This window comes from Lucilia cuprina, chromosome 5, assembly GCF_022045245.1.
Source record: "Lucilia cuprina isolate Lc7/37 chromosome 5, ASM2204524v1, whole genome shotgun sequence".
Classification (NCBI taxonomy): domain Eukaryota; kingdom Metazoa; phylum Arthropoda; class Insecta; order Diptera; family Calliphoridae; genus Lucilia; species Lucilia cuprina.
The window spans coordinates 59088620-59112379 of NC_060953.1; positions in this window are offsets into that span (position 1 = coordinate 59088620).

Sequence of the window (23760 nt, forward strand, 5' to 3'; positions counted from 1 at the left end):
ATCAAATTTTTAATACTAAATTCCTTATTTTTATTATTTTGATATAAAGCTGGTAATCATTATTTTATTCAGGTCTAAGTTTAGCTTAAATTTTATGTGAAAATTTCATTGTTCACTAAACAAATTTTGTAAAATAACAATGATATTGAATGTAAAACAAGTGCTTGACAGGTTGTGGTAAATTGTCATTTGAATTATTTATACTTTTAGTAGGTTTTGTAGTTTTGGTTTTAAATAAAATGAATATATAGAAAAGTATTGAAATGAAAATGTTACTTTAAAAGCATAAAAATAAATCATTGATATAAGCAATCATACAAAGATATATGTACATATGAAGCTGGGCATTTATTAGAAAGTAAATCGTAAATTTGTTGTTAACTGTTATTAAGGCAAAAGAAAGGCAGTTAGAATATATTTATTTAAAGACCACTTTGAACAACAAGAAAATAATCCACAAAGATTTTCTTCCGGCCATAAGGAACAAAACCGAAACTGTATTTATATTAATTTTACACTGAATACCTTGTAAACAAAATAGATTCTTAGAAATTGCCTTCCCTTAATCATATATTTATGAAGTTTATTTTGAATGAAATGAAAAGTAAATAAATTTTATAGTTATGTTCATGTCACCTTTATGTAAATTTCAAAATCATCATCAGAATGTATGAATAGATGACAAATAATATCCTTTACAATTATCCTTCATATATGACATCATCATAATTGAAATAAACTTTCAACACATATGCACATCAAAATTGAAAGCAATCCAAAAACATCCTTTACTACTACTTGGATATAATAAAAGATCCTTAGAATTTAATATTGTATAAAAAACTTAATGAAGAAACATATTTCTAAATATTTTTGTGTGGTCGAAAAAGCCATTGGAACAGGAATATTTAATTACTCAAGGTAGTCGTATCATTGACAGCTGTAATGATGTTGCTGATAATTATGAAAAGATTTAAATAAAAGAAAACATTCTTGGTAACATTGAATTACATTTTATGGGCAACATGAGAATATACATAAATATTTAATGAGACAATTTTGAATGGAAATGCTTTCGCATAACAGACAAAAGGAAAGCACTTCGTAATGAATGGAAGATATATATTTAAATATAATATTCTTTTCTAAAAAAAAAACATGTAGGGAAAGATTGAAGTTGAAGTTTAATCAAAATCGTAACGTACAGGATAAGGTTTCAATAGAGCCGTAATACAAAACATTATATTTCCTTAAGTTTAGTGAATTTTTTCAAGAAAAAAATAAAACATGTGCCAAATTTCATTGAATTATCTCCAAAATTGCGACTTGTAGTTTGACTACAAGGTTTACAAGCCCTATTCGGAGGTACTATTAACCATTTTCAATAGGGTTCGTCCTTGAGGCAATAGAATATCATGTACCAAATTTCATTAAATTATCTTTAAAATTGCGACCTGTAGTTTGATTACGAGGTTTACATGGACGGACGGACAGACGAATGGACCGTAGCTACTACGACTCAGAAAATTATTCTGTGCCGATTAGTATGCTTTAAGGTACCCTCCCCACAAATGTCTTGTAGGGTATAAAAATATACCTTCAATTTTAAACAAAATTGGATTCATTTCGCTTCTTTGGAAGTCAATAAATACCACTTCCACAGAAGATAAACAAATTCACTTAGTGGTGATAAATATGATTCTTTTAGAAGGTCTTCATTTTAGTTTTGTTGGATTTTAAGAGAAGACGAACGTTTTTGAATATGATTGAAATCGGTTCATTATTTTGTGTAGCCCTCTTGTACCTGTACGCCCCCGAATAAACCATTTGGGATCAAAATTATATTAAGTGTTATTGTATGTCAACAAAAATTAGTAAAACTACGTTTTATAAAAGTTTAAATGACACTGCTGATTTTTGTAATTATAGGGCCTCATTTGACTATAGCCCTTATACATACTGCCCTTCAAAAATTAACTTGAAGATCAAAATAAACTTCTGAACACTAATCACACAATTAAATTTTATATAAATAACTTTCAATGGATAGACCCATATTTGCCCCTACCCCATATAAGACCTCTTGTGGACAATAACTTACAAAACACTTTCGTGATGTGAAACCACAAAACATTTCTTACTATGTAAGACATATTTCGTATATATTATGAATAGATTATTTTCAGTGAAGATCAACATATTTTCATTATCTTAATATGATACAGATTCTTGAGAAATAAAAATCTTGGTCTTGGTGAAACAAAAACTGATGTTAATCAGTTCATTAACTATTAAAAGTGTAAAAAAAAAGCCAACATAGGCATATAAAGTATTCTAACCTAAAAGTTATATGAAATTATCATTTACACAGATTCCCCTGCAATAAAATCTACACATCTTTATAATGATTTCGTTGTAATAATAGATACATACATATATTGATAATAAAAGAGAAGAACAGACAATAACATTTTAACAACATATTTTAGTGACACCAAGCACATCATGCACACCAATTAGCTGGAAAAGGCCAATAACGATTATACTTCACACACCATATTATAAATAAATAATAAAAATATTCACCTTATTTTATTGCTAATAACATTTTGCAATAACTAAAGAATTTTTAACTTAACTTATTGCCGAGAGAAGTAAAGAAAATACTTAAGATCTGCAGCCAGCATGATCGTTAGTCTGAATAAAGAAATAATGCGGAAAAAGAGCGTTAAATATGATTTAAAATAAGGCAAAATGTTTATTAACAATTGAAATTTATAGAAAAATAAATAAGTGGAAAACTATTAACACTAGAGTTGAGATTTCCAAATAAAAATAGTAACGAGCATAACTTTTCTATACTTAAATAAATTTCTATAAAATTTTTTCTTAAATTAAAGCAAAATAAAAGATTATTAAATATTTTAGTTTTTTTTTTTTCTTTTTTAATACAAAGTTTCTTTTTGTTTGTTTGTAAAAACGAAATGTAAAGAAAACTCATAAAGTTCATATGAAATGATTAACTTTTCAAAAATAATTCAAGTCACACAGAGTCATTTATGTTACACGGCTGTCATGACCAACTGTCAACTCTACTTTGAAATTGTAACAAAGAGTTGTATTTTGTTTGAAAAAATCCACAAAGTGGAAAATGAAAAAATATATCCAACCATCTAAACAAACAAACTGAAAGCTACAAAAATTATGGAAAAAATCGCCAAATGAACTTGTACTAAATCATCAAAAGGAAAAAAACAACAGAAAGAAACTCATTATATAAACAAAGGCAGACTAGTGATGAAAGAGCGTGTATTCACACATTGTTATTAATCAAAAGCTGGAGGGTAGAACGAGAAATTACAAATTTAGCAAGTGATCGTCTGTTAAGTTAAATGAAATCTTTAAAAGTATGCAATACTAATCACACTATAGTAATCCTTTAAATATTTTTTGAAATAAGTTTTTCAAAAATAATAAAATTTTCAAATAAAAATTACCCCTCGCTATTATGTACATATTAACTAATACAGTACCACAGTACCATTATGTTACATATACAAACTGATACTAGGAATTAGATCAACCACATCATACACATATCCATCTACATACATACATATTAGAAATTCCATACTAATACGCATACACTTAAATATTTATACAAAAACGTGCAACGCACTTCATACATAAATATTTACTTTTGCATTTTTTCCAATTTAAGAAGATACAATATGATTCGACTTCTTCTTGTCTATAACAATAATAGGCAGGCAGACACTATTGAATCATAATGTTGCATCTTTGTTTTAAAAGTAAAAAATAAATAACAAAAAAGATCAAAAAACGATTTATGTGCATTTTTCTAGTTGTTGTTGGAAATTGCATGTTGCATTGAAACTTATGATGAGGCTATTGATGCTTTTGTCTTTGGCCAATGAATGTTTACCAGCAGACATTATCACGAGAAATATTGGGAAGATACTTTTTATAATAGACACTTTGTAATGTTCAGTTCTAGTTCAGTTCCAGTTCAGTTCTAGTTCAGTTCTAGTTCAGTTCTAGTTCAGTTCTAGTTCAGTTCTAGTTCAGTTCTAGTTCAGTTCTAGTTCAGTTCTAGTTCAGTTCTAGTTCAGTTCTAGTTCAGTTCTAGTTCAGTTCTAGTTCAGTTCTAGTTCAGTTCTAGTTCAGTTCTAGTTCAGTTCTAGTTCAGTTCTAGTTCAGTTCTAGTTCAGTTCTAGTTCAGTTCTAGTAGTAGTCACTGAAAAGTAAGTTCTTTTGCAGGTATGCCGACCGTCTATATAATATCTTCAACATAAAATGATTGTTGGGTTGTTTTGCGTTGAGTATGACTTATCAAAACGGAACATTTTATGATTTTAAGTTTCGATTTTGATGATGACTACGATGATGTTGATTCTTATGATGACGATGATGGCCAGTTTATTTCCAGGAATTTTATATTTCATCAAACTGACGTATGATCCATATTTCCCACTGTATAATTGAGTAAAAATGCTATCAGCAGTATACTAGTGGAAGTATAAACTGCACTAGACGAACAAATACAGACTTCGAAGTAAGTGCATGGAAGTTCATTAGAATCTAAATGCAACAAACAACTTAACAGAGACGTTTAATGCAAAAGGGTGTTCCAAGGATAATTTTGATATTTTTTATAAGTCTAAGTAAATGTAAGCTAAGTTCCATTTATATTTTTTTATATGAATACAAATTATTTTCCACCATAACATTAACATTACATAAACAGATTATCCACAAATAACTTCTGATTCTATTAAACTGTCTGTTGCCTGAGAAACCATCAAGTTCCCACAACATGCTAATTTACTTTTAAATATCACGGTCATCTTAATTTGTTTAAATAAATAACGATTATTACTACTGTATACGATAGTCCCTCAGCCATATATTACACCACATCCACGCCCATGCTCAAACACAATGATATCAATCATATTTATGGCAAAAGAGGCAACATGTCAGTTGGTTCTACTGATGGTCTCTGTATTACAAACTTGGTAAAAGTCTTTGTAAAAACAAACTCTGTATATATATATATATATATATATATATATATATATTTATATATAGAGTGCGTATTAGGTTTGTGATATTGTATGTAAGTTTGTGCATACAGAAGAAGTTGTTAAAAATTTTCAACTGGATTCACTGCACTCTTCACATCTATTTGATATCAAACATGTATTTGGTAAAGCTTCTTATTGCTACTACATATTTAATCGCCTAAAAGCCGTATTCACACGTTTAAGATCAGAATATTCTTTCGAGTGTAAGAATATAAAATACTATTTCAGTTCTAATTGAGTTCAGTTCTAGTTCAGTTCTAGTTCAGTTCTAGTTCAGTTCTAGTTCAGTTCTAGTTCAGTTCTAGTTCAGTTCTAGTTCAGTTCTAGTTCAGTTCTAGTTCAGTTCTAGTTCAGTTCTAGTTCAGTTCTAGTTCAGTTCTAGTTCAGTTCTAGTTCAGTTCTAGTTCAGTTCTAGTTCAGTTCTAGTTCAGTTCTAGTTCAGTTCTAGTTCAGTTCTAGTTCAGTTCTAATTCAGTTCTAGTTCAATTTAGTTCAATTCTAGTTCAGTTTTATTTCTAAAGTCAAAAGTTGGCTCTTAAGGGATTAAACAGCAAGTAACTACACATGGGATATTATAATGTATTTAGGCAAACATTGGCATGAATTATTAGACCATATTTGTGCGAAAATTTTAAAGCTTTTAGATCTTCCTTTTCCAGGAAATAAAAACTATAGGAAAAACAAATAGACTTCAGCAGTACATTAGAAACAACGGCAAAGTTGTTAGGCCGTCTAACCATAAACATGAAATGGTGTTGGCCATTTTTGACATGAAAATGATAGTTTTGTTTTCATTGTTGGGTTGTTGTTGCTACCACTGCAACAGCAGTTGTTGATGCGTGGACATTAATGATGATAATGACTGCTAACTGCTGTTGAATCTTAAAATTAATGTTAATCTTTTCTCCTCTTGTGCCGCAGAATATATGAATAAAAATATTGTGAAGAACAAATAAAAAAAATATATTAAATGAAAAATAAGAGAAAATACGCAATGATGTACAACCTTTAAGAATAAATGTTAAATTCAATGGAAAAAAATATGAAGTAAATTTTAGAAACTGTTGGTATTTAATAAATCATTGTGTAATAAAGACAGCAAGTCCAAGGGGCCATAAGTTGTATTCTAATATAAACGTCATCGTCACTATGTCTGGTCGTACTTCTCCAGACAGTTTTTATCTTTCATGTTTATTTATGGACAGATGGGCATGATGTGGACGGACCAATACTTAAATTACTATTTTTCTTGATGTTGTTTTTTCTATTATTGACATATGAATAGCAGTTTCTAACTTTTTCAATCTAGTGACAAAAACTAAAAATAGTAATTGAAAAAAGTTGAGTTAAAACGAAATGTATTTAAACATGGTCAACATAACGTTAATTAAATCAACGACAAACAATTTGACAAATAGTTACAAATGGACAACAACTTTTCAGTTATGGTTGCAATTGTTGTTTTGATTAAGTCAAAGAGTTTTCTTTGACTGTGACTTTTTAAAGAAATTTAAGTATTCCTTTGACCACTTTAAACGAATGTCAAAATGGATACTTCAGTAAAATACAGTATTTTATAAATATTTAGCAAAAACTAATCAAAACATTTACCAAAGTATAATGTTAATGACGAAGGAGGTTCGAATATATTTATAGGGGATCATATATAAAAGTTTAAGTGTATTAAATATAATATTTCAGACGCAGTGGGAATTATTAAAAAAAAAATACAAATATTTATGATGTCATATAACGGTAGTTTAATAAAGTATTTATAATTCAATAAGAAAAAAGGATAATAACCACACAATGAGAAATGTATCTTAGTGTTTTATAATATAAGATACAGAGAACATCAGAACTAAACTAGAACTGAACTAAAACTGAACTAGAACTGAACTAGTACTGAACTAGAACTGAACTAGAACTGAACTAGAACTGAACTAGAACTGAACTAGAACTGAACTAGAACTGAACTAGAACTAGAACTGAACTAGAACTGAACTAGAACTGAACTAGAACTGAATTAGAACTGAACTAGACTTGACTAAAACTGAACTAGAACTGAAATAGAATTGAACTGGAACTGTTCGACAGTTTCAACATGGATTATTTAAAATGTTTGTCAAAAAAATGTATCACTTTTTTCGGAGCATTAAAAAAGTTTTCGCGCCAAAAGCTCTAGTTTTGATATTTACTCTGAACAATATTTTAAATTTTTGAAAACAAGATCTAATATTTTTGATATAAACATGTTTAATTGATTGATCCACGAGAAAATAGAAAAAAAGAAAGAAAGAAATATTTGTTATAATCCTAATACTTATACACCATGAAAAGTGAGTCGATGTTTTTAAAAAGTTGTATAAATGTCAATACGGAGCTTGTACTCCATAGAAAACATTACCTAAAGTAGAGAACACAATTCAATAGCTTTTGCAGACTAGAAACAAATTTAAATATCATTATAAATTTGCATAGTGTTTAATAACTTTGTAATATTTTAGTTTTGCTTTCCGCTACACACTAATATGTTTTCAATTCATACCCTGCAAAAACTGCGTTTATTTTTAATATATATCACACATCGCCAGCATTACTTTTTAGTACATTTTTTAACACCCAATTTGAATGTGCTTATTTAAGTAGTTATTTGTAAGCAAACGTGGCAATGCTAATGAATAAGAAGTGAAAGTGCAAGTGTTAGCTTTTTACTCAATACTTTTCAATATAGGTTTTCGCTGGGTACTTTCCAACTTTAACCATCCTTCTAACAACAATTCCACTAGAATAAACCTTCAACTTCAGGTATGTAAATGTTCGCTCATCACAAAACCCCACCTTTTAATAGCACACCTTGATCAACTTTACATACGCGATATATAAACAATGAAAAAATAACTAAATTGTGAATCTATTAAGGAATTTTAATTGATTTTGTTAGTTTTTTTCTTTTAATATTTTTGTTCTTTAATTAAAATTACACATTTTTACAATCTAAATACGATATTAAGAAGTCAACAAAAAAATATTGAACACAAGAACAAGATGATTGCAGCAGCAATGCTGAATAATGAATTCAAGTTTAATTAATATTATTAACTATTAAACTTTCAGAAATAACTTAATAGGAATTTGAAGAAAAATAATAAAGTAGACTTTTTCAAGCAAACTAATACCGTGAATAAAAGCCAGGCATGAATAATGATCGAGCCACAAGACCAAAAGAGTCCAGCCCACCATCAAAGTTTTCTGCATTTTTCTCTTTTTTTTTTCCTCACCATTAAACAAAAGACAGAAGCTGTGAGGAACATAAAGCTCAGGTCTGCAATAATAAAAAATTAAAAAGAAAAAATATTTTAGCGCCTTTAGGTAGAAATAAATACAAGTACCGACTAGTACATATTATTTAAATTATTCGTTTTGTGTTATTGTTGTAGTTTGTACTTGTTGCTGCTGTTGGTGTTATTGTTGTAGTTGTTGTTAAAACATCCTTCAGATGGTAGAGATTAACATACAGTAGTCAAATAATGTAACCCACCAAACGTCAAAACATCATCACACATACTACTTTTCACTCGTTGGACTTACTTACTCACTCACTGACTGGATTCATTCATATACATATGTATGTAAATGGTTTCTGTTGGAGGCATGAACACTAACATGTCTCACTTTAATAGGATCAATGTGTCTACAAAATACCAATAACAACAACAATAAAACAAAAATTACAACAATAACAAAAGAGATGATGTTAAGACAAAATGCCAGCGGTTATATGGTCTACAATACGACGGAAAGGAATACTACCAAATCAAAAATCAGAAAAAATACTTTAGTGAATGCTGTCGATCATATTTTTTCTGTTTTATTAACTGTCTTTACTTATAACTTCAGTATGAAAATCGTGAAATTTTTCGTGGTAAAACATTTATCAAAGTATTTGCCTTCAAAGTGGATCTATTATAAACCAATATATATTGATTTGAGTGGGTCAATTGAATATTATATTAAACTAAATGAGTATATTATTAAAAAATTGGTTTCTTAAAGATTGTTTGGTAATTAATTAATTGCGGTATTCCGTAAAGACTGAGAAGTTTATTACAAATTTGACCAGAACCTAGCTAATACTGATCTAGATCTGCACAAGAAATGAACTAGAATTAAACTAGAACTGAACTAGGATTGAACTAGAACTGAACTAGAACTGAACTAGAACTGAACTAGAACTGAACTGAACTGAACTAGAACTGAACTAGAACTGAACTAGAACTGAACTAGAACTGAACTAGAACTGAACTAGAACTGAACTAGAACTGAACTAGAACTGAACTAGAACTGAACTAGAACTGAACTAGAACTGAACTAGAACTGAACTAGAACTGAACTAGAACTAGAACTGAACTAGAACTGAACTAGAACTGAACTAGGACTGAAAAGTGCTTTTAGAATTTAAGTTTTTTTTGGAAACTTTTTAATTGGCCAACGCTTTTGCAGCATGCACATAAAATGCAGAACAACACTTGCAGCTTTAAAAAGCCAAGAAAACATTGCAATAAACACAAAAATACCGCCAACAACACAATGCAACACCACCGCCATTAACATCACCATCATGTTAAACATTTAAGTCATGACAACAGTACCTCAACTTCAGACAATACCTCCAAACAACCATTCATCCATCCAAAACATACGCGTAGACCACGGACGAGACTGCCTTCTAAAGTCATATTTTTTTTTACAAGGAAAGTAGCGCTATAAAGAAGTAAAATAAAAAAACAAGGCCCAGAAGAGAAATCCAATTTCAAACTAATCTATAAAAGACAAGTGGAAATACATTTTTTAACCATCTTGTCTTCATATAAATATTTTTTCTTCATCATCGTTTCTTTTATTCCATTTGTTTGTTGTCTTTTCTTTGAAAGACATTGCGACTGCCACTGTTTCTTTTTTCCTTGCAATTGTCCATATTATCATCATCAATGTTATATTGCAGCAGCAAACTACAAAATTACTGTAATTCACATCACTTTGAATGCATATTATAGCATTAATATACTCGTACTTATAGTTATATAAGTAACTATATTTCTAGAAGTTTAAATAAATATGTATGTATCTAGAGACAGACCCACTCTATATGTTATGTGGGCATATATTACAGGCTTAAACAATCATACGACCGTCCAGCCAACCAACATCACATCAACAACCTACAACTACTCTCTGTGCTGTACAAACTTTATATAGAAATTTTCATCATCGTGATATGAATTTTATTGAGAAAAAATAAAATTATTAATTAAATAGTATTTAATGAATAAAAACGGACAAACAATTTTAATAATTGTATATGGAAAATATTTTTGCCGTACGCTGTTTGCACTTGTTGGAGTGTTAATTCTAGGAAGGAATATAATTATTTTCTGTCTTTTTACACTTCAGAACATGTCAATAGTTACTTTTTATTGATTTCTTTATTTAGTGTTCAATATATAGTTTAAAATGTTTTTTCTAGTGAAACTAGATTAACATTATTAATTGGAATAGATCTTAGGGATTAAAATGATTTTTTTCAAGATTTATTAAAAGTAATTCTAGTTAGAAAAAGTGCCAAAAAGTCCCATGTTATACATTCTAACTTAAATCGTGCTCTACATGCTTAATTTCTTATTTTTTGGTTTAATATTATAAAAATTTCAAAAAGTACCTTTTGAAGAACGAAAAAGTACCAAAAAGTCCCCTTGTATGGTTTCTCACTTAATCCAAACTCTACATACATACTTAGTTTCATGTTTCTTAGTTTAATATTAAGAAATTTTTTTTTGTAGAACGAAAAAGTACCAAAAAGTCCCTTTTTGTAGGTTCTTACCTAGCCAAGGACCTACATGCTAAAATTCATGTTTCTAGGTTTAATATTATAGAATATTCAAAAAGTACCTTTTGAAAAACGAAAAAGTACCAAAAAGTTCCCTTATGTGGGTTCTAACCTAATTACATACTTAATTTTATATTTCTACGCTCAATATTATAGAAAATTCTAAAGGTACCTTTAAAAAAAACAAAAACAGTTCTAAAAAGTTCACTTTTTCCAGTTTTTACCTAATTCCGACTCTATATACTTAATTTCATGTTTCTAGGTTCAATATTATAGAAAATTCAAAAAGTACCTTTTGTAGAACAAAAAACTTCCCTATTATGGCTTCTAAATTAAGTCAGGCTCCACATACATATTTTCATGTTTCTATCCAATAATACACACTAGTGATTTCAACATACACACAGACACACATTCCCCCCGAGGGCATATTACCTTAGTGAGACCTCCTGGTGTTATTGTAATCCCGGGGTATATAGACCTTCAGTCTGGCCGGAACTGAAAAATTTGTTACAGTCTACTGTTTGGCTTAGTCCTTGCATAGATTGACAGAGGTCAGACTAGACTACGGGTGGCCAGTTGCACGCAGGACTATGCCCTAGTACTGTAGTTTAAAACCAAATTCGCGGGGAGAGTAAGTGGCGGTTAAAAGACTGATGCATGATAAAGTCAATATTTCGGGATAAGTTCGGCGCTGTTGCCGAAAACAACAGATACCCCACAGAGGAGTGACTGCGGGACTAAGCATTGGAAATGAATTGGTATTAATTGTATATGGTACGGGATGAATATGGGACACGGCGGGCGCCACCCACCCGTCTACCTATAATAAATGTGGCGTATGTTTTTTGAATGATGATGGATGAAAGGTATAATATACATTTGATACCATTAAATTTTCCTTCCTTGTCTAGATATGTTCAGAGTATACTCTGTTCATATTAGAATTACCACAGTGTGTCCTTGTGAGTAAGAACAATGTCTACGGCTTATTGATGGATCGTACTTCGGTCCACCGGTTACGTCCCTAGGTGCTGTTGCCGAATCAACAGAGGTCATCCAATGGTCAGAGATTAGTTAGCTCGAGTACTTCAACAAAGTACTTGTGCATGGACCGGTCAATGCCAATGTACAAAAAATGCCACATAAGTTCTTCATTGAAGAATAAAGGGGCGGTGGAAGACCGTTCTCAAGTCTACATAGTGGATGAAAAAAAAAACAGCGTGAGATAAGACTGTCAAGGCAGGTGCTCACGTTAAAACTCTCGACAGTCATACCCTTCTCACGAAGGTGAAGGGTATAAACATATTCATAAATCAACAGTAGATAGACGAACAGATATATTATATATAGGTCATCATAATGTTCAATGTACCTCTTTTGTGAACGCTTTAGAGTAATCAATAGCGTCAGATTAATCAAAACTAAAAATCTCTACTTAAGGGCCACGGATTGCAGCGAACAGTAAATTTCATCATCATCGGCACCTACATCAATATCATTTGCCAACATGACACAAACAGAACAAAATATCAAACCTTTAAATCCGTTATATACAAACCTATGGTAGTAGTAAACCTATGTATCATTTACATAAAACGACATTAAAGCGGCAAGTTTGGCACAGAAACAACCTTTGTAACGTATTATTTGCACAATGGATTAAAAAAACAATTATTTTATACTTTATAATGTTTAAGATTTCGATTAATAGTTTCCCATAGTGCAAATAGTAGCTATTTGTTAACAATCGAAACTGAGAACAAATGCAAGTATCTTCTTTGCATATCACCCAATCTAGTAGTTGGCCACTTTACATATCAATGGATTTTTTTTTTAATTTTTAGCAAAATCCTTAATACATCATCTAAAGTGCATGATGATGGATTGCGAATTAATGACCTAAAGGTTTTCCTTTAACCACTTCCCTCACATCACCGACATTCTTACGGACGTGTTTGATAGCGATTTTTAACAAACATGTGAGTCGAAACAATATTCATCATAAGTATCTACGAGAACAATATGAATACAAATACGTATTATAATAGTAGATACTTGATGCATCAATCGATTCATAATCTTCTTCTATGAGGTAGAGTTAAATTTTTTCTCTTTTTGCTAGTACTTGCACTCTCTAGGGCAAACGTGCTGTATCATGTTGGCAAAAAAAAAAAAAAACATAAAACCAAAAAATGGTTACATTACTAACCTTAATTAAGTATTCTTTAACGCCTTAATGTATTGTAATAAAAATTTATGAGTTAATTTTCAATATGCCAATACAGTGGGTAATAAAAGTGATCAGGTACTCGGTAAAAAGTTAGATTAGCTATTTGGAATATAATGCTGATATAATATCTCAAAGATATAAAAAAAATAAAATTATTAAGATATCATAAATTTTATAACATGTGACCCCACTGTCAGTCAATTTAGACATCATGCACCACATGCATATTTATGCTAATTTAGCATTTTTTCATCTTTCGTTACTTAAGTTTATTTCATTTGGCCCTGTAACGAATTATCAATGATAATTTTTGTGATTTAAGGCATATTTATCGTTGTGTATTGATGTTTTAGAGATAAAAAAAACTTTACAAGCATTCTTCTTTAAATAAAGCAGATGTTTTCTTTTAACAAGAAACCTGATCTTTCTGACACTATTATAGTCCTTTCAACATTTACATAACCAGGATTAAAATCGATTATCTTATGAGCAAACATAATTGTTACTTGTTTCACATACTATTTCCTACAGAGTTTAAGATGGCTATATTAAATGTCATGTTGAATAATTATTTAATAAATTTCTTTAAGAAATAATTATTAATAGCTTTTTGTCATGAAATTAAAGATCTTATCTACATGAACAGGTTAAAGCTTTAAACTGGTAGTTTCTATTTAAAGTGTAGATGAAGAAGTTGATACTATATAGCTAATAAATAATCGGGTATTTATACTCGATGTCTATGTTATGAAAAGTTTTGTGACACAAAATGTAATTTAACATAGTTTAGTTTATATTTTAGTTTGAACTATGGTTTATTAAAGATATAACTCTAGAATCATCTTATTTATGTTGTCGACTATAGATAAACCTATAATCTTGATTATAGTATGTTTAAAAGTCTATCATGTACTATAATATACTATACAGTCTAGTATGTAGTCTATTCAAGACTATTATGGACTATAGGTTGGTATATATCTTAAATTGAACTACAATAATATTGAGTTTTGTCAAGAATACATAGTTGAAGTTAAAGAGTATATTATGAACTGTAGTCTATAGTCGGGAATAATGTCTAAGCATTGCAATAGTCTGCTCTTTAGTACCATAGTATATTTCACATCCAACTGATTGTTACCTGTAGTCTAGACTATAATCTAATTTCCCACCGTCTTTTGCTATGTCTGGAAGGAAATATAGGCTTTTGTTAAGGAATTTCATGTAGGCGAGGTGCCATGCCCACATACATAATAACTATTAAAAATCGCATGTATCAGAAACTACAATAGCTAGAGTTTCCAAATTTTGAACAAACAACTTTGACATCCATATGAATACATGTTGACAAAATGGACAGCCTAAATACAGGGGGCGTGGCACCTCCCATATAAACAAATCTTAAATAAGTATATCTGAAAAAATATAATAACTAGAGTCCTTTTTTAGGACAAAAATTTGGCGGACTTGAAATAGGGGGCGTTGCACTTCTCATAGGAATTACGCACTAAAATTAGTTTATTTTGGGAAACTATTGGAGTTAGAATCTTGCACGATGACTTTTAACATCCATCTGGATATTCCTCCCAAGGGCATGTTACCTTGGTGAAGCCTCCGCCTTGGTGTTTTTGCAATTCCGTGGTATAAAGAGGTGGCCAATACCTCTAGTCTAAGTCTAGTCCGGGACTAAAAAATTGGTTACAGTCTACTGTCAGACAAGAGCACCGCATAATCTGGTACTACGGGTGGCTAGTTGCCGCAGGACTATGTCCTGGTTGAGGTTCCTTCGGAATTCACGTAGTAGCTGTGGTTTAAACCCATTTTGCGGGGAGAGTAAGTGGCGGTTAAAAGACTGATGTAAGGTAAGGTCAATATTTCGGGATAAGTTCGGTGCTGTTGCCGAAACAACAGTACCCCACAGAGGAGTGACTGTGATACTAAGCGTTGAAAATGAGTTGGTATTAATTGTATATGGTACGGAATAAATATGGGTTATGGCAAGCCTCACCCACCCGTCTATCTATAATAAATGTTTCGTATGTTTTTCTCTTATGAATGTGTAGTATGAATGAGATGTGTGCTGGGTTGAAAGATGTTAGATGAAAAGTATCATATACATATGATACCATTGAATTTTCCTTCCTTGTCCAGATATGTTCTGAGTATACTCTGTTCATATCAGAATTACCACAGTGTGCCCCTGTGAGTAAGAACAATATCTTCGGCTTATTTGATGAATCTGCCAAAATTTTGCACGAACAACTTCAATAATAAACAGATTGGAATAGTGTTTTAACAATAGTCTGTTCTACACATAGTCGGGATCACAGTCTGTCTATTCCAATATAGTCTTTAGTAATTACTAGTCTTGTATTGTAAGTATTGCCTATAGTCTAGCAAATAGTCTCGACTATAAATATAACCAGATTATGGATTATAGTTGAAACGTATTTAAATCGCAAAACGCAAAATTTAAAGAGAAATCTAAAATTATCTTGTGTTAAATTTTACTGGATCATAATGAAATATTTTAAAGAAAAATAATTGTGATCTTACTTTTACATGTTTTTAAATAAATTCGATATCAAATTTCATTTAGTATTTGTAACTTTAATTTCATCAACAATAAAATTTTCTAATAAAATCTTATTCTATTCGGGCTTTAAGTATTTACAACAAGAAATAAAAACAGTTGTTTCTCCAAATGGCAATATTGGGCGGTGTTGTTTAAGGCAACTTGTTTTAATTACTGATGCTAATTTTATGAGCCATTAAAAAAAGTAAAAAAAAATTTACCTACAAATGTAATTTTAATGGCTGGCGTCACTATCTCTTTCCCTGATTGTAACACTAAATATTTATTGTTTTTATTTTATAACAATAAAAAATTTTAATTAATTTGAATTCAATTTCATTGGTATTAAAAGCTCAATTGCTATCTCGCATGAGAAAGATCTAAAATAAAACAATTATTATTTTACGCTTGGATTATATTACACAAATGTAATGTTAAAGCCTTAGTGCTTTTAAATTTAATTTAACCGTTATTTTTCAAAAACTTATAAATATTTTTTTTTTGTTAATTTTTAAAAACAACTTTGAAAAAAATCCCTCTCTTAAGTATTTATTTTCATTTCTAGCAAATTAACAAATAAATTGTGTAACTTATAATCCGTTAAATTTTAAATTTAATTGAAGGTTCACTGACCTTTACATGTAAATTTTTTACACTTAACAAAAACTCACTCCCCCTTTTTTTATCGTTAGCAATTTTTTTTGTTTCTTCTAAGTTGCACACACACAATTCTCTAGTAACAACCAACAGCCTGAACTTAGTGTGGCCTTAGTTGTCGAGTCGTAGTACAAAAAAAAATTGAATTGAAACTAATATTTTATGCCTTTCATGAACACCACGAGGAGAATAAACGAAAAAAAAGCAAACTTCAACTTAAATAAACAGCAAATGGCATAAAACGCCAATAGATACATAGATGGTATGTATGAGTGTAAGAGGGTAAAAATATTAAGTGCGTTAGTTTTGCATATTTTTGTTGTTCTTGTAGTGTTGCTGTTACTGTTGCTGCTGTTGCAAGTATTTAGTTTGTTTGTTTTGTTAGTTGGTCAGTCAGCCTATACCGAAGTGTATGGTATATGAAGTTACTGAAACGTTTAACTTTTTACTTACTTCTGTGACACCCAGCAACAAGCAATATTTTTATAGAATGAAATAAAGTGGAGAAATGGCCGACTCTAATGGTTACTTCAAACTGTAATTGAGCCATAGACGGTATTATAATCAATTCCTAAGAAAAAAAAAACATAGTTTAGAATATATACTAGACAACTGTTGATATACATATAGACTACAGACACCAGTATGGTCCAGATAATAGTTCAGACTAAATACTAAATGATATTCTATAGATTAGACTATATTCTAAACTTTAGACTAGTCTAGAGTATATATATATATATATGTATATATGCTAGACCATAGACAAGACTACAATTCTGACTAGATATTGGAATTTAGTCCAGACTATAGAATAAACATGGCTCCAGCCTATAGACTATACACTATACTAAAAGCTATACTGTATTTCAAATGATTATAGTCCTCACAACAGACAATATATTAGGATACAGTTGATATTTCAGTGCCGAATATATTCCAGATTAGAACTTGAATAAAGTTGGGACTAGGGTCTTCATTATGATCTAAACCACAAACTAGAGTTTGGACTAGACTGTGAACTGTAGACTAGACTTTTGTTCAAACTATAGCCCGGAATAAAGTCGAAACTTTAATCTAGATTATAGTCAAGACTAAAAACAGACTATGGTCCAGACTATAGACTATAAAGACGTTTATGTAGTTCTTAACTTATTATTCAAACTATAGCCCGAATAGAATAGTCTTTTGTCTGGACTTTAGAGGCTAAATATAGGCTAAACTTAACTTTTAACTTGAACTTTTGTCCAGACGATCATAATAAAATCCAAAAAAATATCTGGATTATAGTTCTCACTATAGAATAGATTTTTGTTTAGACTACTGAGACCAAACTATAGTCCAAACAATATTCAAGATTTTTAGATTATATTGAATAATAAAGATTACACTATTTATTATTTTAGACTCTAGTCCAGAAATTGTACTATATTATATACTAGTCTTTAGTCCTGATTATAAACTTGACTTTAGTTAAGAAAATAAAATAGACTTTTGCTTAAACTATAGACTAAATTATAGTCCACACGATAGAATTAAGTCTAGTTCACACTACAGAATTGTTTCTTGTTTGGACTATAGCGACTAGACTATATTCAAGATTATGATGAGACTATAGAATAGACTTGTCCACTATATAGTCTACAGATTAGGTTATGGAAGAGAATAAACACTATACAGTAGCCAAGACTATAACTTGGACTATATAAAAGACTTTATTTTAGACTAAATCAGAATAAGAAAAATAAGTTTTTATTCTTGGACTAGCACTCACGCTATGATCACTACTCATGCAGTGCATTGTACTGGAACTAAGAAAATAGGTTGAGGGAAGTAGTATAAAGGAAGTAGTGCCTGTGGACATTTAATGTAAACCTTTTCACATCGAAAGTGACAGGGAATAATTCAGCAGAATGTTTGTTCCACATACGAATAGGGCGGCAAAAGAATAAATTTTCCCTGTATTGTGTTGTGCGGTCCACTGGCCATTCGACCCTAAATGGGTATGTTCTTGATGAGAGTCGTGTGTTGCGTAAATAAATACGGGTATCGAGAACGAGTTCCCTAATTTCAGAGGAACACATTCCATTATAGTATCGATATAAATGTGTTAAAGAGAGTTCTGTAAACGTCGGATCAAAAAGCCCAAGTTTTGGATTATGCCAGAAAAGATATACTAGACTAGATATAAGTTCATATTTGTATTACAAAATCTGAGATAAACCTTTCAAATACCATTATCCTCATAGTAGCTTTCAGTATTATATATCATACATACGCATACATACAAATAAACCAAAAACTTTGAGGCCATATAAACTTGACTATGAATTTGTTGACTTTAAACATTTTTATTTATTTCCATTTTTTTCTATAATTTTCTGTAAAGTTCAGAGTTACATATAAAACGCACAATAGTAACTTTTTATTTATTTCTTTTTTTTTGCAAATAAAATAAACATTAAACTACTTGCTACACTCCTAATCGTATGTAAAAGTTCGTTGGTAAAATGAAGTTTTTTTTATTTCTACTTTATTGTGAGCTAATTCTATAAAGTCACTATGATGTAGTAAATAATCGTATATACATGCATGTACAGGGAATACAAATGTACTAAAAATATGGCTATACATAGATTATTTTACTTGTAGAAATGTGTGTAGTATTTAAGACTTAAAGTCGTAATCAACTAAGTTACCAAACAAACAATTCTCTATTACTATGGGCTCGAACTAACTCACTAACTAACGTACATATATGTTTAGTAATTGTAGTAGTAACAGCAGCAACAAAACAAAAAATAGGGAAAAAACTAACCCATGTCTAATTCCGAATGTCAAATGTCAAAATATATGGTGAAAATGTGTCAACTTTCTTATCTGATTTGGTCACGCTGCTACTTTATTTAGAAAAAAAAGAGAAGTACACACACATACTACAAAGAAGTTCACTCTTTTTCGCCGTTATATGAAGACCAAACCAATATGTATTGGAGTTTTCTATAGGCCGTGGCAGTAGCATTATTTTGTTCGTGTTTGAACTCGTAACATCGAGCAAATAAAGAGGCCAACAGAGTGTGACTGAAAATTAAATAAATCGTATATAAGTAACATTATTGCAATGAATATTTTAATTAGTTGGTCAAAAAAAAAGTTAATTCTATTTCCTTTAGGAGTTTTTCTATTAATATTTTTTAACAAGGGGTTTTGAGAAATTTACTGATAGGAAAATAGGTTTTGTCAGTGGTAGGCTAATTTTAGAAAAAGATATAAACCAAAATTTTTAATAAACAGTAAGACATATTTGGGTGATAGCAATGCATAAGAGATTTGAACAATGAAGGAAGAATGATCATGTCAAGTTTTACTATTATAGGAAGATGTAGAATAGAAGAGATTATTTAGTTCAGTTCTAGTTCTAGTTCAGTTCTAGTTCAGTTATAGTTCAGTTCTAGTTCAGTTCTAGTTCAGTTCTAGTTCAGTTCTAGTTCAGTTCTAGTTCAGTTCTAGTTCAGTTCTAGTTCAGTTCTAGTTCAGTTCTAGTTCAGTTCTAGTTCAGTTCTAGTTCAGTTCTAGTTCAGTTCTAGTTCAGTTCTAGTTCAGTTCTAGTTCAGTTCTAGTTCAGTTCTAGTTCAGTTCGAGCTCAGTTCTAGTTCATATATTGATCAGAAACATTTCAATATCTTGTGGTATATACACTTAAGTGACATAAGCAATTTTTTAACTCAAAGGATGATTTTCTTTTGATACCCAATATTTTTGTCACTCTGTAATCTCGTGTTTATTTTCGCTTTTCATTGTATTGATATTTGCATACGTAAACATGAACTTAATTTTTAACTGACCATGTTTTGGAAAAAATAAAAGGAAAACTGCAATATTTCTAAACAATTTGCATAAAAAAGCATAAAACACGCGTGTATATGAACACAGAACATGTAACATACGTGCATATAAAATGATAAATTTATTAATAATATGCATACAAACATATAAATATTTTATTTAAATTTAAATATTGTTGCAATAATTGTATTATGCATTTTGGGGAGGTGTTTTCCTTTAAAAGGTGCTAAATTGTATATAAACGAATAGGGATTAAAACTAAGGGATTAATTATAAATTTCCACGAGTTAATTTTGAAATTGGTGTATTTATTACTAGGAGATATTTATTACTTTTGAATTAAGCTTGAACATTTCTGATTTCTTCCAATAAAATTGAGAGTGTGTTACCGCGATAAGAATTTTTTAAAAGAAGAATCCAGTTATAATTTTCATAATTTATGGCAATTTTTAATTATCACAGTGTGCAAGAAAGTTAATTACACATTCATAATTTCATAATTTCCATCTATTTAATTGAACATTCTACCCTACTATATAGTTTATTATGTATTTAAAAGGGTATTTGGTGTATTTTCTAGTTAATATCTTAGACTTTTTCTCTATTTAAGTATCAAAACTATAAATATTATTAAACACATGTACAATTTATATGGCATGGCAACGGAAACGCATTTTATTTATCCAGTAGGGAAACGAAGAGCTTGCTTTATGTGACCACAACCACTTAAGAGTTGTTAAGTAAGTTAATTAGTTAGTTAGCTAATTAGTTAATCAGTTAGTCAGTTACTTAGTTAGTTAGGTAGTTAGTTAGTTAGTTAGTTAGTTACTTAGTTAGTTAGTTAGTTAGTTAGTTAGTTAGTTAGTTAGTTAGTTAGTTAGTTAGTAAATTAGTCAACAAAATGTGCTACATTCGTAAAAGCTTTGAACTATAATATAGAGGCCTTTATGGGTTCCATTTTCTGTTCAAATCTAAAATCCATGTGGTCACGTTTTTGTAGCTCCCCCTTTTTACACATCTTGTTTCTTTTCTTATTGCTTAGAAATTAGTTGTTAATTTCAAGTTGAAAACTAAACTCTTCCCATTTTTTTATACAAAAAAACCATCCATCTTAAGCTAACAACAGCTACAAAAACCTAATTATGTCTTTTACAGAAACGGTTCTAATTCTCTACAAAACAATATAAACAACGAAGCCCAAACTGCAAATCTTAATGAGAGACACTTTTCCTTCATATAATAAGGTATATTCCATTACAAAAAAAAAAAACAGTTTATTACAGAGTCAACGCAATTCACCAGCCAGTTAGTCGTCATCGTCGTTATGGGAGTAAAATAAAAAATTCAAATGCAAACTGCAGTAAAAAAACAAACGAATGAAACTATATTTAAATGTAGAAGAGTAGAATTGAACTAAACGAAGTAACAACGCGTGTACTGAAATGGAACAAATGAACGCAAATACTAAATTAAGGTGCGTATGAATTTCTAATGAGACAATACGCACTTCCGGTGGTTGTGCCGTGTGGTTCAAACTTTACAAACCATGTCATTATAAAAAAATATATATGACTATTCGTTTCTTTTTTTTAAGTTGTGCGAATGCAAAATATTGTATAATGTTGCTTGCTTCTGCTGCTGTTATTGCTATTGCTCACTTGTATATGAGTAAGAGCATCATGTTCTATTAAAGGGTATTGTAAGTCGCAAATGTTTTACAGCATATTTGTTTAAATAGATGTAAATACGATAAGCTAGACTGATGCCACGCCTACATTTTCAACAAAAATTTTGCACACACAATTTTGATATTGACATGAAGAAAATGGTCGAACTAGCGTTAGTGGGCGTAGCACACTAATAAAATGCATATAGAAAACCACAAATGTTAGTATAATAATTTTTTAGATACTTTCTGTTAATGAAAAATCGTCGACACAAATTTTTTTTAGAAGAATAACTTCTCTACAGTAGAACAATAAAACTAGATCTGAACTAGAACTAAACTAGAACTGAACTAGAACTGTACTAGAACTGAACTAGAACTAAACTAGAACTGAACTAGAACTGAACTAGAACTGAACTAGAACTGTACCAGAACTGAACTAGAACTGAACTTCAACTGAACTTCAACTGAACTTCAACTGAACTTGAACTGAATTTGAACTGAACTTGAACTGAACTAAAACAGAACTAGAGCTGAACTAGAACTGAACTAAAACTGTACTAAAACTGAACTAAAACTGAACTAGAATTGAACTAAAATTGAACTAGAATTGAACTAGAACTGAACTAGAACTGAACTAGAACTGAACTAGAACTGAACTAGAACTGAACTAGAACTGAACTAGAACTGAACTAGAACTGAACTAGAACTGAACTAGAACTGAACTAGAACTGAACTAGAACTGAACTAGAACTGAACTAGAACTGAACTAGAACTGAACTAGAACTGAACTAGAACTGAACTAGAACTGAACTAGAACTGTACCAGAACTGAACTTGAACTGAACTTGAACTGAACTTGAACTGAACTAGAAATGAACTGAACTTCTTTACGTAAGTACGTATACCTACAAAAATTATTGATAAAATTTTCTATTTATTGCACATACCTTTCAAAAGGATTTGATTTTATTACATTACACATAATTTTTATATTTTTTTTATTAAAATAGTTACCGACCCGTTTACCGTTTAATTGATACTATTTTACTAAATGGCAACTCTGCGGTTGCCGATAAAAACTTCAGCTTTTTGCTTGCTCTGCTTTTACCGGAGACTTAAAGTTTTTTTTTTTTATATGATGCAAAAGCTTTAACCAACAACAACACATTAACAATTATTTTTAAACACTTTGCCTATGCAATCTTCCACCCAACAATCACACATACTAATGCGCAAAGGGCTTTTGAGATGACAATAAGATAAACAGCAACAACAATTAGAATACATTTTCACGCATACACATTTTTTCTTGATGTTTTTCTTTTTTTCTTTTGCAGATTATATTAATATAAAAACTATTTAAACACTCTTTTTATGATTTTTATTTATATTTTATTATATTACTTGATATTTTATAAATTTTATAAAATTTAAAACACTTTCACTAAAATTAATTTATGATTTATAAATAAACGACGGATTAGCACGTGTCTTTTAAGTAGCGGCCGAGTGTGAACTGAATTTAAGGAAATTTATTTATTTCTTTGTAGAGAAAATATCAGACCGGTGGGAAATTTTTTAATAAAGGGATTTTATAAATTAGGACATTAAGTTATTGGGAAAAGTTGACAAAAAGAAGATGAATATTGTCAAAAAAATGTAATTAGAAATTTTTTTAATAAAAATATTTTTTTTGATAGAACATTTTAAATAGAAATAAATTTTTAATAGAAAAAAATGTTTTGTGATAAACATTTTTTCTAGGATAAAATATGTTTTAATACAA